The 18727-nt window shown below is 36.1% G+C and overlaps 1 pseudogene across 1 annotated transcript; it reads left to right on the top strand.

Annotated features, from left to right (window-relative positions):
- Positions 1-1368: 1368 nt before the first annotated feature.
- Positions 1369-18669, top strand: LOC103328850 (7-deoxyloganetin glucosyltransferase-like; annotated as a pseudogene). Its single transcript, XR_016126272.1, has 4 exons — positions 1369-1840; positions 1932-2695; positions 6571-6573; positions 18443-18669. The product of XR_016126272.1 is annotated as a 7-deoxyloganetin glucosyltransferase-like (transcript).
- The last annotated feature ends 58 nt before the right edge of the window (positions 18670-18727 follow it).

Genomic DNA, 18727 nt, shown 5'->3' with positions numbered 1-18727 from the left:
GTGTGAACCTTACCAACAAAAAAAATAAATAAATAAACCCATACTACAAACTCTCCTCTGCCACGTCCCTTCAACTTCACCACTTTTTGTTTTCATCTTCACTGCTGATGATTATTGACCTTCGACCGTTTCCACTCAAGGAAGGATCCATGATTTTAAAATGGGGTGGACAAAATTTAGGTACTAAGCAAATAGAAAACTCAATAATACCATGTGATTTCATTGATAACCAAAAAAAAAAAAAAAGAAAAAAAAAAAAAACCAGCAAGAACAATAAAATCAATTACAAATCCTATTTGATAATTCATAACTCATAAGCTAAAACTGATGCCCCAATTGCAAATCCTAATTGATAATTCGTAAGTGTCAATTGCAAATCCTAATTGACACTTCATAAACTCTAAAAAAAATCTCAAATTAAAGCATCAAGAAATTGAGAGAAGCTTACATGATGAATATAGGAACTTGGTTCACTTGAGTTAAGTCTTGAAGGACTGTTTTTTTTTTTTTTTTTTTCTCTACATGCAAGGGTAGGGGTGGTGCTTCTTTCTTCTTTTTTTTTTTTTTTTTGTTTTTTTCTACGTGCTGTGTGTGAGTTATTTTTTCTCTTTTCTTTTGTTGTGTTATGTGTGAGTTCCTCTCCTCTCCCCTCCCCCTCTCTTTTTCTTTCCTTCTCCCTCTCTCTCTTCCCGAGAACTAAATGAGGTTAGGTTATTTAAATTGGGTGAGCTATGATTTTATTTTTTTGGTTGGAAAAAAGAAGCCACCTGGGCAATAGCCCAGGTTTGCCAAACTAAAGGTCCGTCCTTGGGTGAGCTATGATTTTATTTTTTTGGCCGGAAAAAAGCTGGAAAAAAGAAGCCACCAGCCCATGTTTGCCAAACTAAAAGTACGTCCCTGGGTGTGCTATGATTTTATTTTTTTGGCTGGAAAAAAGAAGCCACCTGGCTATAGTCCAGTTTGCCAAACTAAAGGTCGGTCCTGTTTCCACTTCAACCTAGATTACAATCAAACTATTTTATGACTAAAACACTTCAAATTAATGATAATTTTATTAAACTAAAACACAGTTCTATTAGACTACTTATGGAGAAGAACTTAAGTGCAACGGGATAACATTATTTTGTTATCCCTGTTTCATAAAAGCCTTTCTCCTACTTATGACTATGGTTGCAGCTAGCAATATTCTTAAAAATAAAAAATAAAAAATAAAAAATAAAAAAAAGTAGCTATTCTGACGGACATTACCTCACTTTTGCTGTATAAATAATCTGAATTTGCAACTGCAATGCACACACAAAAGCTAAGATGGATTCCACAGAAGTAGCTACCAAGCCACATGCTGTTTGCATTCCAGCTCCTTTTCCAAGTCATATAAAGGCAATGCTTAAATTTGCACAGCTCCTCCACCACAGAGGTTTTCATATAACCTTTGTTAACACAGAATTCAATCACAAGCGCTTTCTTAAATCTGTAGGACCCCAATTCCCTTGATGGCTTGCCTGATTTTCAATTCAAAGCCATCCCGGATAGCCTTCCGGATTCAGATGAAGATGCCACACAAGATGTCATCTTGCTTTCTGAATCCATCAGAAAACAAAATTTCTTGGCTCCCTTTCATACCCTCCTTGCAAAACTCAACAATGATGCCATAGAAACATCCAGCAATCCTCCAGTGTGACTTGCATAGTTTCAGATGGTTTCTTGTCCACGTTCACAATCATAGCTGCTGAAGAAATTGGAGCCCCTATAGTGCTATTCTACACTATAGCTGCCTGCAGCTTCATGGGATTTAAACAACTTCGCGCCGTGGTCGAAAAAGGACTTGCTCCACTCAAAGGTGAAATATGTAACTATTAATTAAAGCAATTGTTGTTTCTAAACATGCAAATGAAATGTTTCTTCAATTGAATTTCATTTGTCTATTGCAGATGAGAGCTGTTTCACAAATGGCTATCTGGACACCGTAATAGATTGGATCCCAGGAATGAGAGATATCCGTTTGAGGGATCTCTCGTCCTTCTTGCGAACCACAAATTCGGATGATATCACGTCTAACTTCATCACTGAAGGAACCGATAGAGCTCATGAAGCTTCAGCAGTTGTTCTTCATACTTTTGATGCCTTGGAGCCAGACGTTTTGGACGCTCTCTCATCTATGCTTCCCCATGTGTACACCGTTGGCCCTCTTCAATTGCATCTCAATCAGATACCAGAACACCCTTTGAAAATGGGATACAGTCTATGGAAAGAAGAAACTGTATGCCTCGAGTGGCTAAACACCAAGGCACCAAACTCAGTTGTCTATGTGAATTTCGGCAGTATAGTAGTCGTGACACCAGAAAAGCTTGTGGAGTTTGGGTGGGGACTTGCAAATAGCAAGCTTCCATTCTTTTGGGTAATTAGACCTGATCTAGTTATTGGAGAATCTGCTATTTTGCCGCCAGAATTTGTGGCTGAAACTAAGGGAAGAAGTCTAATAGCAGGGTGGTGCCCACAAGAGCAAGTCCTTAACCACCCATCAGTTGGAGGATTTTTAACGCACAGCCGTTGGAATTCAACAGTTGAGAGCATTACTGCAGGAGTTCCTATGCTCTGTTGGCCATTCTTCGGAGACCAGCAAATGGACTGTCGCTATACTTGCAATGAATGGGGCATTGGCATGGAGATTAGTAATGATGTGAAGAGGGATGAGGTAGAGAACACTACTACAAAAAAGGAAAACCACGACGGGTATTCACCGTCGTGTATTCTGTTTTCAAATCGTCGTGGAATCCACCGACATCTTTTCCATAACAAAACCACGACGGTGAATAACCGTCGTTGTTAAACCAAAAAACGTCATCAAAAAATAAAAACCGACGTCTTTGTGCTGCAAAAAGACATAAAAAACAGTCGAGGATGAGAATAGACGACCAACTCCAACAAAAAAAACGTCGTTAAAAAGGAAACAGATGACAAATATAAATACGACGTCTTTACAATCATAATAGACGACGTTATTGACACCTACTACGTCACAACATTTCCCACAACCGTCGTAAAATAAATTTTCCACTTCGATTTTTTATGAATTATGACGTGGAAATAGATGTCAGGTTCATTAATTACGACGTATGTATTTACTTAGACGACGTTGAAATGAATAAACAACGTCGGTTCCAAATAAATGAGAGCCGTATTACAGAATTTATACGTCATATTTTGAAAATAAACGACGTGGAAAAAATGATGGGGTCATTAATTACGACACAGTAATTTATAAGGACGACGTTGTCGTTATATACAACGTCGGTACCATGAAAAAGACCGTCGTGTTTAATAATTTATACGTCTTCATTAAAAAAATTAACGTCGTCTAATTCATCTTAACGTCGACGAATTTAATGGACTTCAAATACCGTCGTGAATTCATCCTTTTCCACTTCGTTTATTAAAGAACTTACGACGTGGTAAATTCATGACGACGTCGTCTTTTGTAACGTTCAGGTTAAAATTCTCATCTTTTAGACGTCGGTATTATGGGATTGGAGTCGTGTTATTTTGAATTACATGGCGGTTCTTTATGCTTGTCCGACGTGTTATCCTGGATTACTGTTTCACAATAGCGTCGTGGTTCTTCATTGTTACTTTGCTTTAAGACGCGGTAAATATATTGCGGTCGTTGAATGCTCCAAAACGTCGTTATTTATTAGAACAGACGTCGTTTTATTACATTTTTATCAAAACCGTCGTGTTTTGTAATCTGGAACCAGTAATTTTTGTTCTGATTGTTTTGTGGCCAAAACCTGTATAATGAAAGTGAAGAAATCACATTACAATATATTACAAAATTAATGTCATACACTGCCAATTAAAAGCATCATTCAACTCATATATCTTCACACCCATCTCGAATATTTTGACTCCCTAACTCAACCACCACTTCATCAAATGTGTCAACATTTGGCATCCCCTAGTAAATGGCTCACACTCAATTCTCACATCACCTAAGACATCATCACCAATAACATCATTATATTCTCTATTAGGCATTGATAACACTACCGACCAACCACGATGCATCGGGTCGTCAACAAAAAATACTTGTTTGACTTGAGAAGCCAAAACAAATTGGTCATTCCTATGTCCAATTTTACTCAAATCTACAAGGGTAAATCCAAGTTCGTCCACTACAAGACCAGAAGTATTATCAATCCAATCACACCTAAAGACTGGGATTGTAAACTTTTGGTAGTCAAGGTCCCAAATTTCTTGAATGACACCATAGAAACCCATATTTGAGAGAATTGGGTTTTTATCCTTGGCACTAGCAACTTGCATAGTATGTGCAAGTAAATAAACTCCACTATTTTGAGTTGTCCGCACATCATCTTGTGCCTTGATGTTGAATTTAATACCTTTAATGAGATAGCTCCTATATAATGGCACTGCCATGTTTGGACCAGCTGCTAGCCACCTTAAATTTTCTGATACGCCATGATTGTCTTCCTCATTAAGTTCACTTTGAACCTGCAAATTAATCATATAACTTCATTCAATCTAACATAGAAAGAAGAAAATTAAAAGTCCAATATGTTATTCAATAACATATACCTTGAAGCGTAGCCATTGAATGAAAGTGCTATTGTGCTTATCCTGCAGCCACTTTGTTCTCTTTCTAAATTTTGGATAAGTGGTCTGGATGTGAATCATATGTTGCCTACATGACACACAAAATTCAAGTATTACGGTCCCAAACATATAAGATAAACATAAGAAATAATTTAAAATGGAAACTTAAAGAATAAAACTCATACGTACTCGATATAAGGTAGGACTTCCTCCGTATTCTCCAAGACATATAGATGTGCTTGGTTCAACAGTCCCGATCAACTACGCTCACTGTGCAACCCGATAATGGCTTTGAAACTCCCATCTTTTGGCTTGAAGGCACTCCAACTGTACTAACATCGGATAAATGCTCAAGATAAAACTCTACACTTCTTGACTATATACCGCTCGAATGCAACCTTCGGACGAGTACGATTACGAACATACCCCTTTAGCACTTTCATATATCTTTCAAGGGTACATCCATCTAAAATATCGCCCACAGCAAACTTCTCGACAAGATGTACTACTAGATGAACCATGATATCAAAGAATGAAGGGGGAAAGTACTTCTCAAGCAAACACAAAGTAACTACTACATCTTCTTCCAACTTATCTAGCTTGAAACATCAACAGTCTTTGCACATATAGCATTGAAGAAGAAGCACAAGCGAGTTATTGCATACCTTGCAGGCTTCTCCAAAACAGTAACGAATTGCCACAGGGAGCAATTGTTGCATTAAGGTATGACAATCATGTGATTTAAGGCCAAGAAGTCTTGAATCTTGTAAAGATACAAGATTTTTTATATTTGAAGAATAACCTTCAGGGACCTTCATACCATAGAAAGAATTGCAAACCTCTCTCTTCTCTGCTCTTGACAAATTCCAAGGCCCGGGAGGCAAACGAGTACGTCTTTCTCCATACTCGGGTTGCAAATCAGTTTTGACCCCATGTTCAATAAATCTAATCGAGCAGCAATCCCATCTTTATTTTTTCCAGGGATCTCCAAAGCAATGTACCAATGATACTATCGCAAACATTCTTCTCAATGTGCATAACATCTAGGACATGCCTCACAGGAAGGTATTTCCAATACTCGAGATCAAAGAATATTGATTTCTTCTTCCAACAAACTCACTGTCACCATCTTCAACCATATGCACACTTCTTCTCGGTTAATGGCTCAGGAGGCGTGCCATATTCAGTTTCCCATTAAAAGCTGCACGTTGCCTCCTATATGGATGATTGATCGGTAACCATTTTCTATGCCCAATGTAACAAATTTTGTGGCCATTTTTCAACCTGTGACTAGGTGTATCATCGCGCATATTGGACAAGCTTTATATCCTTTAACAACACAACGGATAAGTTTCCATAGGCGGGAAATCATTAATTGTCCACATTAATGCAGCTCTGAGTGTAAAGTATTCTCCATTATGTGCATCATACACTCCTCCAATCCCATCCCACAAAGATTTTAAATCATCAATCAAAGGCTCCAAGTAGACGTCTATATCATTTCCGGGCTGTTTAGGACCGGAAATCAATAAGGTCAACATCATGAACTTTCGTTTCATGCACTGAGCCATGGAGGGAGATTATATGTAACTAAGATAAGCGGCCAGCAACTATATCTGCTACTTAGAGAACTGTGGGGATTGAATCCATCGATGACAGAGCCAATCTCAAGTTTCTCGGCTCATTACCAAACTCGGGCCATTTATCATCAAGAAGTTTCAAGACGGGAATCCGCTGGATGAGACATATAACCGTCAATTGATTTTCTAGCAAAGCATGCCAAGTCAAACTCTTAGCAGTCTCATGTGATCGAAACATCCTTTTAAACCTTGGAATTGGAGGAAAATACCACACCACCTTCTGATAGGCTTTTTAGTACTTGCGTAAACAGGGTTAAAACTCCTACAAAACTTGCAAGAATGACAAGGTTATCGTAGTATAAATGATTCTCGCAAGGTCGTTCTCCGCAGGGATTATTAAATAACTCGTATCAACCAAATTCTAATTAATTGTTGCAAAAGAGAAAGTTGAGATGTTTGATTTGAAGACCTTAAATTAAAAGGAATTTAACTAATAAAAATAAGGCAATATGCAAAATTAAAGCTAAGAGCAAGAGAAACAGTTGTGTTTTTAGAAATCAAATTAAGAAAGCACTAGGATCCGCCGTCACCTTAACAATTCTATATAGTTCCCCCAATTACTTATGACCTATACATGCATATTTCGAAGGTTAGGTATTCCTAATATATGCCTACTTGGACCCCAACATAGAGCGTATATCACACATGCAATCCGTCTGTGGTATTCAGATCAAATCTAAACATACATGACTCATTAAGTTCTATGAAACCTTTTGAAAAACCATGCAACCCTTAAGACATGGTATTCATCCTAAGTGAACTTGCACATATTAATCACAAGAAGCCTTCAATTTCAGGGACCGACCTCCGACCAAAACTGCATCAAATTACTTTTCTAAACATCCTAATGGTGATCAAGCATCAAGACACTTAGATAGTTTAACCCAGTGATGAATAATTCGAAAACCTGCATGCATATAATCAAAAGCAAATTGGACAGAAACTACATATTCTTGCTAAGGCTCGTGGCCTCACCCTAGCAAAAGAGAGTTAGTTACGCATGTTCACAATTGAAATCCAAGAAAATATCATTAAGAAGAATAAGAATGAAAACACCTGAAAGTCGCGAAAATCCAAAACCCTAGCAATTGCTCCAAAGCCAAAAGAAATAAAAAGGAGTCCCTAAATTGCTGTGAAAAGGAGCTTAAATACCTCCTAAAACCTAGCTGCCCCATCCCCACAAGGAAACTAGGTTAAAATAAGATAATACTAGGATATAAAATCCAAATTGGATTAGGAGAATCTGCCCAAATCTGCCCAGCCACGTTTTGGTCTCAAATCTCCTCCAAATCTGGCCCAAGATAGCTCGTTTTAAAGATAAAAACGTTCTGAACACTTCTCCAGAAGGCCACGAACCCATCTGAGGTCATCTTGGGCTCCAAAACACAATAAAAGCCCAAATCGTCATTATTCCAGCACGCGCACTGCTCCTTTATTTTATCGCCAGAAAATAACCGCTTGGTAGAAAAGTCTTAAATTTTGATACGATCAAGCCAAGTGACTCACGAACGTCCTCCAACTGGAATTACTCCAAAATTCGTCCATTTGATTATGTTTTGCTCCAGAGGGAGTCGAAAGTCCTATAATAGAAATATAATTCAAAGTATCAAAATTCTTCCAAAATATTAACCAAACTATATTAAAAATGGGGTTAAATATATAATATAAAATATGCGCATCACCTTCGCTGGCACACCCTCTTTCAAGATTGAATCTTTGCCTTCCTTCCACCTTGAGATACCACAATTAGGACAATGAGTTAAATCCTCATACTCCTTCCTATACAAGATGCAATCATTGGGGCATGCGTGCATTTTCTCATAACTCAGCCCCAATGCACACAAAGTCTTTTTTGCCTCATACATAGAGGCCGGTATTGTATTTCCTTCTAGGAAGCAAATCGCCTTGAAGTATCAATAATTCTGTAAAACAGCCATCACTCATCCCATATTTTGCCTTCAAATTATACAACTTCACTAATGCCGATAACTTCGTGTACTTTCTACAACCAGGGTACAATGGTTGATCTCCATCCCCAATCACATTGGCAAACTCATAAGGATCAGATCCAAAATCACCAAAATCATTATCATCCATCTCTATTTCTTCAGACACAAAACTGTACCTACTATGGTCATCATCTTCTTCAACATTTCTACTAGCATTAGTAGTTGCTTCCCAAGGTTCTCCGTGAAATGTCCAATTCTTATAGCTTTGGTCAACTCCATTAAAGTATAAGTGATCCCTTATAATTCCAACCCCAAACAATTTCAAATTAACACATTTAACACATGGACAAGCGGATACGTGTGGTAGTTAGAAGATTTTCTACAGAAAAGTTCAAAATGCTTCCACCCTAACTCATATGCCTTGATCTTCTATCCGAGTGCATCCATGACTTATCCATCTCGACACTATACCCTATTATATATAATAAAGTGAAAAGGAAAGCAATGACCATCACTATAGCAGATTATACAACATAGACGACGGTTTTAAACAAAAACAGACGTATTTGACATTATAGACGACGGATTTTACGTCGTCTAATTATAACTACGACGGTAGTTACATAACACCGTCGTGTATAGAATAACAACGACGGTTTAAAGTAAAACCGTGCGTTGTATCACTAAAACGCGTCGTTAAGCAGTTTATTTTCAAGATCCGAAAACCCTATTAACAACACAACATAGACATGAAACCAAGCAAGAAACTAACATATACGTGAAACCAACATATACTAAGCATGAAAACAATAAATCCATTCCCAATTCAACATAACAGAGAGTGATTAAAAGATCCGACAAAATGAAATCCATTCCCAATTCAACATAACAGAGAGTGATCAAGAAAACATTAAACAGAAAATCCATGAACCCTTTAACAACATTATTAACAGATCGCAAAATATATACCTAAAACCCTTTAACAAAACAACGTAATATATCATTCAATGAATTTAGAAGGGGAAGAGAGGTTTGTACTTACAGGTTGGCGAGCTCACAGATTATGACCAAATTGGATTTGACACAGCCTGGCCCAACTTTGAATTAGAGATGAAGTGAGAGAGCGAAATGTTATGTTGCGCGAAATCTAACAATTTTAGGGTTCAGGGTTAGAAGTATAAAAATAAGAGCCAAATCTGAAAATTTTAGGTCCCGCGAATATTTTAAGAAACCGCGCTTTTTAAAACATCGACCGAAAAAACACGCGTCGTTAAAATTTAACATTAAACATGACGCTAATTACATTAAGGACGTCGTGGTAAAATATGTACCACGCAAAATCAAAAGAGGCGTTAAAACTATGAAAAACCACGGCGGGGTTAATTAACTACCGACGTTGTAAACAATAATAAACGACTCACGTGTAAACAACACGTCGTTTAAAAGAGAAACGACGTCGGATTTTTCACCATACGACGTAAACTCCATATTCCACGACTCAATCACCGTCGTTAAAAGTAATACCCTAAACTTTAAAACCCTAAATTATATATTTGTAAAATTTAATTTTATAAAATTGTTTATGGTTTTACATCCTAAGAAATAACAAACATAAACCCTAAACCCCAAAATTATACTTTAACCATAAACCCTAATAAATAACAACCCTAATCCCCAAACCCTAGACCCTAAACCATCAAACTATGTAAGTGATGCTATGACTCATCAAAACAATTTTATTTAGGTTGGACATTTTAATCTTTTATTACACAAACTGCATTTTTTTGGGTTTTAGGGGGAAGAAAATATATCAATGACTTCATAGGAGTTGAAGTTGAATTTTTTGAATTTATTTTAAATTTATTTTTAAAATTTTGAATTAAAAATAATAAAATATTCTTATGTCAACAACAAACCACGGCGAGGTTAATTAACTACCGACGTTGTAAACAATAACAAACGACTCACGTGTAAACAAAACGTCGTTTAAAAGAGAAACGACGTCGGATTTTTCGCCATACGACGTAAACTCCATATTCCACGACTCAATCACCGTCGTTAAAAGTAATACCCTAAACTTTAAAACCCTAAATTATATATTTGTAAAATTTAATTTTATAAAATTGTTTATGGTTTTACATCCTAAGAAATAACAAACATAAACCCTAAACCCCAAAAATTATACTTTAACCATAAACCTAATAAATAACAACCTAATCCCCAAACCCTAGACCCTAAACCATCAAACTATGTAAGTGATGCTATGACTCATCAAAACAATTTTATTTAGGTTGGACATTTTAATCTTTTATTACACAAACTGCATTTTTTTGGGTTTTAGGGGAAGAAAATATATCAATGACTTCATAGGAGTTGAAGTTGAATTTTTTGAATTTATTTTAAATTTATTTTTAAAATTTTGAATTAAAAATAATAAAATATTCTTATGTCAACAACAAACCACGGCGAGGTTAATTAACTACCGACGTTGTAAACAATAACAAACGACTCACGTGTAAACAAAACGTCGTTTAAAAGAGAAACGACGTCGGATTTTTCGCCATACGACGTAAACTCCATATTCCACGACTCAATCACCGTCGTTAAAAGTAATACCTAAACTTTAAAACCCTAAATTATATATTTGTAAAATTTAATTTTATAAAATTGTTTATGGTTTTACATCCTAAGAAATAACAAACATAAACCCTAAACCCCAAAAATTATACTTTAACCATAAACCCTAATAAATAACAACCCTAATCCCCAAACCCTAGACCCTAAACCATCAAACTATGTAAGTGATGCTATGACTCATCAAAACAATTTTATTTAGGTTGGACATTTTAATCTTTTATTACACAAACTGCATTTTTTTGGGTTTTAGGGGGAAGAAAATATATCAATGACTTCATAGGAGTTGAAGTTGAATTTTTTGAATTTATTTTAAATTTATTTTTAAAATTTTGAATTAAAAATAATAAAATATTCTTATGTCAACAACAAACCACGACGTTGTAAATAATAATAAACGACTCACATGTAAAAAGGACGTCGTTGAAAAGAGAAACCATGGCGGATGTTTCACCATCAGACGTAAAATACATATTCAACGACCTAATCACCGTCGTTATAAGGTATTAACCTAAACCCTAATAAACGACTTACTTGTTCAAAAGCACGTCGTTTAAAAGCGAAACCATGGCGAAATTGTCATCAAAACGACGTCTTATGTACGCCCCATCACGTCTAAATATCATTTTACGTCGGTTTTTACATAATTATGTCGTTGGAAAGTTATTACACGTCGGTTACGCAATTTGTTTTTTCTTTTATAATATGAAAACCTCAACAAATTTTCAGGGAAAAAAAGGATGTATATTATAAACAAAATTTGGACATTATATATTATAGAAAAAATTATATATTATATAAAAATATCAAGTGTTCCAACAATCATCTAATCCATATGAAGGCAAACAAACTCTGCCCATTCTTTCCTGACTTCATCAATGGCTGCTTGGGGGTATGGCGCTTGATCTTTTCCCTTGGCAAACTGCAATCCATAAACAATGATTATTAAGCTTTACAAAAAGAAATTCAGAGACAGACGACGTTGTTTTATCATAACCGACGTAGTATATCGATTCAACGACGGTAATTTTAAATGACCGTCGTTGATAATACAAAAAACCACAAAAAATGTTTCTGAAAATTTTATTCTTACCTTCTTCTCAAACTCCAAGGAAGGATCCATGATGATGTCCCTCATGAAGCGCATCACATAATACCCGCATTCGACACTGCTGGGTTGCTTTGGTGTGCCTGGCGAGTTTTCAGATTGGTGCTTTACGGCTGGTGCGCCTATGTGGGAATTATAAATTTTTAAAGCACTGTTCACGATGTTTTTGCCCTCCTCATCAACCACACGATTTCCAGGCAGAGGATCCAGAAAATAGACGGTTTCCCTCTTTGCCCTCACAATCAAGACCCAATGACGGCTGCACAAAAATAAAATAAAAAACGACGGTTAATATAAAAACCGACGTATTATATAGTTTCACACGACGTAATAACTTAATCATCGACGTTATTATAAATTTATCACGACGATAATTAACTACCGACGTGGTTAGTTGTTTCAAACGACTCAATAAATAAATAACCGACGTGGTTAGATGTTTCAAACGACACAGAATTAGTTAAGGTTTTATAAGTGGTCAATTAGTGAAAATCATACAAACAAAATCCTTTTAAGGAGACTAACCCTGGATTGTAAGGCATCATGAAAATCTGTTCACCATCTGTTTTTTGAAGTCGATGGCTACAATTCGTGATCTCGATTAGTGACCCGTTGGCACTAACTTGAGCGGGTCGATAAAGCCAACCATGCTGCACATATTTGCGTCTCTCAAAACATCATATAAGCACCTAAATATATAAAACAAACGACGGTTATTTATACACAAACGACGTATTATACAATTTCACACGACGAAATGAAATAGAAATAGACGTGATAACTAATTTATCACGACGGTAGAAAAAGAACGACGTTTTTAGTGGTTTAAAACGACGTAATAATTAAACAACCGACGTCTTATGATATAATGTTTGATATTTGATTATGACAAACCTCATATATACTGCAACCACAGTAGCCCCAATTTCTTCCATGCCTGCAAACTGTGTAATATCTTCATGCAAGACGAAGGTACTTCGAGCTGCACCAAACACCTCCTTCTCAATGTTGAAGGTCATGATCTTCTCCTGAGGCTTTAGTGTCGTTTCCACATAACGACAAAGGGACTGTAAGGAAGATGGCACCTCCACATTCGAATAATCAACTACTTCAGACCCTGTTTAAAGAAATAAAGCAAAATAAAATGACGTGGTAATTCATTAAAAACGACGGTTTAAATTAAAAAACGTCGTCTTATTATAATTTAAACGACGATAATTAAATACCGTCGTTTTATATAACTATAGACGTCGTAGAAAATAAATTCCGACGTCTAATGTGAAAACAAACGACGGTTTAAAGAAAAATATCGACGTCTGAAATGTGAAAAACAAATTAAAAAGGCAAAGTTATGAGAATATACCTCCTCGTCATGCTTTTCTTCTTCTTGTTCTTCTTCTTTCTTCTCTTCATCATTTGTTTCTTCCTTTTGTCCTTCATCTTTTTTCTCTTGTTTTTCTTCCTTCTTCCCTTCATCTTTGTTTTCTCCTTTCTTCTCTTCATCTTGATTATCTAAAGCCCCAGATTTCTGTTTTAAATAATAAAGAAATATATATATAAGACAGATTACAGAGAGTAAAAAAATTAAACCAAAACGTCGTGGTAAGGCATAACCTAAGACGGTATGTAAGAATTATGGACGTCTTAAAATTATTAAACGATGGTAAATAATAAACGTCGTGGTAATTGTATATTACGTCGTTAAGGACTAAAACATCGTCTAAAAACCACAAAGTACGACGTCTAGTGGCGTGTAAAACAAGTAAACTAAATACGACGTGATATTTAAATAAAAACGACGGGTTATTTATAAAATCGTCGTGGTATGGTTTTAAAACGACGGGTTTATTCATAATAACGACGTCTAATGTAAAAAAAAAACAGAGAATTCAAAGTTGCTTATGTTACCGTTTCTTCCGCTGCTCCCCATTTTTGGCAGTATCATCCTCTAAATGTTGGGATCTCCTTCACCGAACAGCTAGCTTTATCGACATTGGATTTATGGGGCTTTGCTGTAGACCTTGGTTTTGAGAGGGGCTAGTTTTCGGTTTAAGCATGCTTGGATCAAAATTGGGGATGAGGTGGGAAAGCTGACTTAGTAAATGTTCCCTCTCAGCCTCTACTAATTGTTTGGTTCTAGCTTCCATCTTCTTAGTCTCTTCTTGAAGGACAAGTCTTACACTTTCCTTCAATTGATCAGCAAACTTTACCCTCTGTGGTCTAGGTAAATTGAAGAATTGCCTAGGGGAAATCCCAGCACCTACCCCTCTTACTCTCCCTGGATGCTCGGGACCCAAAGCCAAGGTCAAGACATCATTACTGCCAGTTACACTCAGGTGCCTTCAGCCACTTGTTTTTGCAATTCATCCTAAAACAAAGACATACAAAAAAGTCAGCACAAGAAAACACACGACGGTTATTTATAAACAAACGACGCAGTATATAATTTCACACGACGCACCAAAATAGAACTCGACGTTATAATATATTTATAACGACGTTAATTAAAACCGACGTGGTTAGATGTTTAAAACGACGCAATAAATAAACCACCGACGTCTTTTGTAATTACGAAGAAAACGAGTTGTGATTCCAGATTTAGATCTTTCACGACGTTTTTGAAAACATTTCGACGTAGTAATAACATTAAAACGACGAAAAAATTAACCACCGACGTCTTATCTATACTTACAGAAAGCAGAGTTGTGATTCCAGTTTTAGATCTTTCACGACGTTTTTAAAATATTTCACGTAGTAAAATCATTGACACGACGAAAAATATAACATTAGACGTAATAAAATTATATATACACAGTTTAATAAATTTTTAAAACAGAGTGTGTAGGCTTACAATTAATTTTGCTTTCTCTGCCACCTTTGGATCCGGGATGTTACCATGTTTGTCCTGTCTAGCTTTCTTCCATAAGGTAGATCGATCAATTTCTACCCTGCATGGTTTCCTCCAATTGATCCTCCAAACCAGCATATCCTTTTCGAGACAATCGATGATTGTACTCAAGTTTCTCCCTAATCTGCATGTTGAGAATGCACAGACTCAAATTCTTTGGATAACCTTGAAGCTACAAAGGCATCCCATTCTGCTTTCTCTATGAATTTATATACTTCAGGGGGTTGGCTTAATTTCTCCCTCTCCTTGATGTATGGAAGGATATAATGCCTTGTCAGTGTAGACTTGAAATCCTTCCATTTCTTGGCAGCAGAAGATAACACCGAGGTCTTGCCCCTTGACCTAAAACAAAAGCCATGTCAACGGCTTCCCAAATCTGCTCCTTTATATCATTGGGGATTTCAGCCCATTTCTTGTCCACAAGTGGGACTCTGAGCGTGCCAACACACCAATGTAGGACTGCATCTCAGATGTGCAGGGCCACATCCTTTCCCCCTTTTATTGTACTCAACAACTGGCTTGATTTTCTGCAATTTTCTCTTCACAACACGAGGCATTGTGCTCATACCTCGACCAGACTTTGAATCCTCAGAAATTGTTGTCGGGCTGCTTGGTTCTGTCTCAGCAGATGAAACAAACTTCATCTTCTTCAAGGGCTTGTCTTGAGGAGTTTCCATTCCAAGCTCCTTACCTCCATTTTTTGGAGCAGTACTTACTTTGGTCTTGAGAAACCATGGTTCTGAATAAACAAACCTAAGTGAAAATATTTCGGGAAAAAATTAGAACACAAACGACGGTTATTTATAAACTACGACGTATGATAAGATTTTACACGACGTAATAACATAACATCAGACGTAATAAATGTTTAAAGAAGAAACAATACAAATGTTTAAACAACGACGAAACAATATTAAATAAGACGTAATAAGAACTTATTACGGCGATATTTACACGACGTCGTGATATTCATATTAACACGACGTAAATATTAATATACCGTCGTGTTATGGATATTCACACGACGTGAATAATAAGCTACCGTCGTATTTATAAGAAACCAAAAACATTTTTCTTTCTCTGTGAATGTTTGATTGCAGGTTTAATTTCTCTGAAACATGGTTTTTGTTTTTCCTAATTTGATAAAATAGAAAGAAAAAGCTTTGGCATCTTTATAGACGCACGGTATCTTAAAACAACGCGTGGTATGAACATTCACACGCGTCAATAATAAGATACCGTCGTCTATATAAGATACCAAACCCTACTTTCTTTCTCTCTGTATTTTATCAAATTAGGAAAACGAAACCATGGTTCAGAGAAATCAAACTGCAACTAAACAAGCAAATAAAATTTGATTGCTTAAAAACAACTTAGATCAATTTTAAGACGACGCTAGGACGGTGACGAACCGTCGTGGTCTACATATTTAACCACGCAAATACAAAGCTACCGTCGTCTTATTTAGTTGAATTAGTTGTGTTCAAAGTTGAAACTTTCCCTCTCTTTCTGTGTATTTTATCAAACTTGAAAGAGTAAAAATGATTTTCGCCAGAAAAAAGGTAAAAAGATTTTCAAAACAAAAACAGTATGAGCATGCAAAATAGCAACAAAAATAGCAACAAAAACAGAGAAATGAAAGCTTACCTTTTGCGTGCAATGAAAGCTTTCTCTCGGATTTTGGTGTTTAAGTTCAGAGGCGACACGAAGACAAGAGGAAGACGATGAGATACTCTGACAGTGCTCGACAAGGAAAAAAGACGCGAAAAGTTTTCTCCGGGAGATTGAAATTTTTTCTCGGTTTGGAAACAGTGCATGTGTAAGTCGGTAGACGAAAAGTTGTATATGTATACAAACCGTTTCATAGTAATAAGACGGCGGTTTACATATAACGACGACGTATTAATAGACAAACTACGACGTTAATTTGAACTTATGACGCGTGGTACATAATCGACAGTAGTGTTGTAGAGTACCGCCGTAGTAAACTCCTAAATAAAAGTCGATAACTCAATATCTCGCGTCATGGTAGAAATATTTAACACGACGGTTATTTTAAAGTTACGACGCTTATTTTCATAATATACGCGTTTTATTGTAATATACCGGCGTGGATAACACTAAACTAAAACAACGTATTATTTTTTCACGACGTGGATTCGTTTTACACGCCGTTATGTGTAATATAACCGACGTGGATTTTATTTTTATTATAAATATAATTTTTTCTCCTTTTTCTTATAGTTTATTTTTCAAAAACGATGCCTTATACATATAGTTTTTTTTCCCGAGGAAATTAATGTTCTAGAATTTATAAAGTTTCTTTTCTAGGTGACTGATTTAAATCAAATAAAAATATAAAACAACGACTGTTTTTGTTATACCGTCGTTGTTTCTTGTCGTCTTAAGTAAGAAGAAAACGACGTAATGTATTTGTTACCGACGAGGATTATTTTTGTTAAACGTCGTTATGTGTAATATAACCGACGTGGATTTGGTTTTTTAATTATAAATAGGGTTTTTTTCCACGGGTTCTTTCAGTTTAAGTATTCGATTAGGGTTTCAACTTCTTCTCACCTCATCTCTGATTGCAAATCTGATTGCAAATCACCAATTTTCAATAAATTGTCTCGCTGATTGCAAATCTGTGGCTGCCGTCGTGAAGTTTTAGGAGGCAATGTTTGGATGTGAATGTTCACTTCAAAAAATTGTCTCTCTGATTGCAAATCTGAGGCTGCCGTCGTCAAATTTCAGATGTTTTTTGATGTTAATGTGTATGTGCGTTTGTGTATCTCAAAGACACAAATACACATACATCATTAACCTCTAAAATATTGTCTTCTGGTAAGATGATGATGAGCAACAGAGTTCCATCTTGTAAGATTTCCTAACCCTTGTGATCTCGAATAATCTGATTATGTCGGCGGTTTTCTATATAAACCGTCGTGGTTATTTCAATTCTTGTCGTTATAGTAGATCTACCGACGAGGATAACAAAATCCAAGAAATAAATTGTTAAAAACAATTCTTATTCGACGACGGTTTAAATATAATGTATGACGTATAAAGTGGACAAATACGACGTTAAATTATATAATACGTCGTTATATGAAAACCCCAACTAGGTAAGAATTAAAGATGTCGTCGAGAAATACGAGAAAGACGTCGTTATATTTACCTTTGCCGTAGTTGTACATTAATTTAATACGGCGGTATTTTGTATTTTACCGCCGTGGATTTATTTGTAATTATACGGCGCCTTATCGAAAACTTGGTCGTGTTAATTTCCGGGTAAAAACGACGGCTTTTTTGAAACCGTCGTCTTTACTTTCTACGTCGGTCGGTTCATAACTTCCGCCGTTATTTGTTGGCTTCGATTTTACCTCTTGAAAATCCTATTTCAATAAGACGTCGGTTTTTAAATTAAGTACGTCGTGTTTTATGAACAGCCATTTGAAACTCCATTTTTTAGTTGTCTAATGTGTTATTTCACGGCGGTTTTATAAAACCGTCGTCTTTTAAAAAACAACGACGGTTTTCACTTAGACCGTCGTGTTTTTCTGGTCGTCCTTTTCACTTTTTGCTGTAGTGGAAGCTTGTCAAAGAGTTAATGGAGGGAGCGAAGGGTAAGAAGATGAAAAATAAGGTCATGGAGTGGAAGAAACTCGCAGAAGAAGCTACTGGTCCACATGGTTCTTCATCCACAAACCTGGACAATTTAGTGAATCAAGTGCTATTAAGAAAAAGCTAAAGTAACCCATAAGAATATTGATGTTAATTATCATTTTCATTGCCATTGTCTCAAATAATCAACTAGCTAGCAATTTGTAATCAGGCATGTAAAACCTGTGTTACTATGTCTAGAAGTTTGTTT

Source organism: Prunus mume, linkage group LG4, assembly GCF_029339155.1.
Source record: "Prunus mume cultivar Tortuosa linkage group LG4, ASM2933915v1, whole genome shotgun sequence".
Classification (NCBI taxonomy): Eukaryota; Viridiplantae; Streptophyta; class Magnoliopsida; order Rosales; family Rosaceae; genus Prunus; species Prunus mume.
The sequence above is the reverse complement of the archived record's forward strand: the minus strand, read 5'-3'. Positions and strand labels throughout refer to the sequence as shown.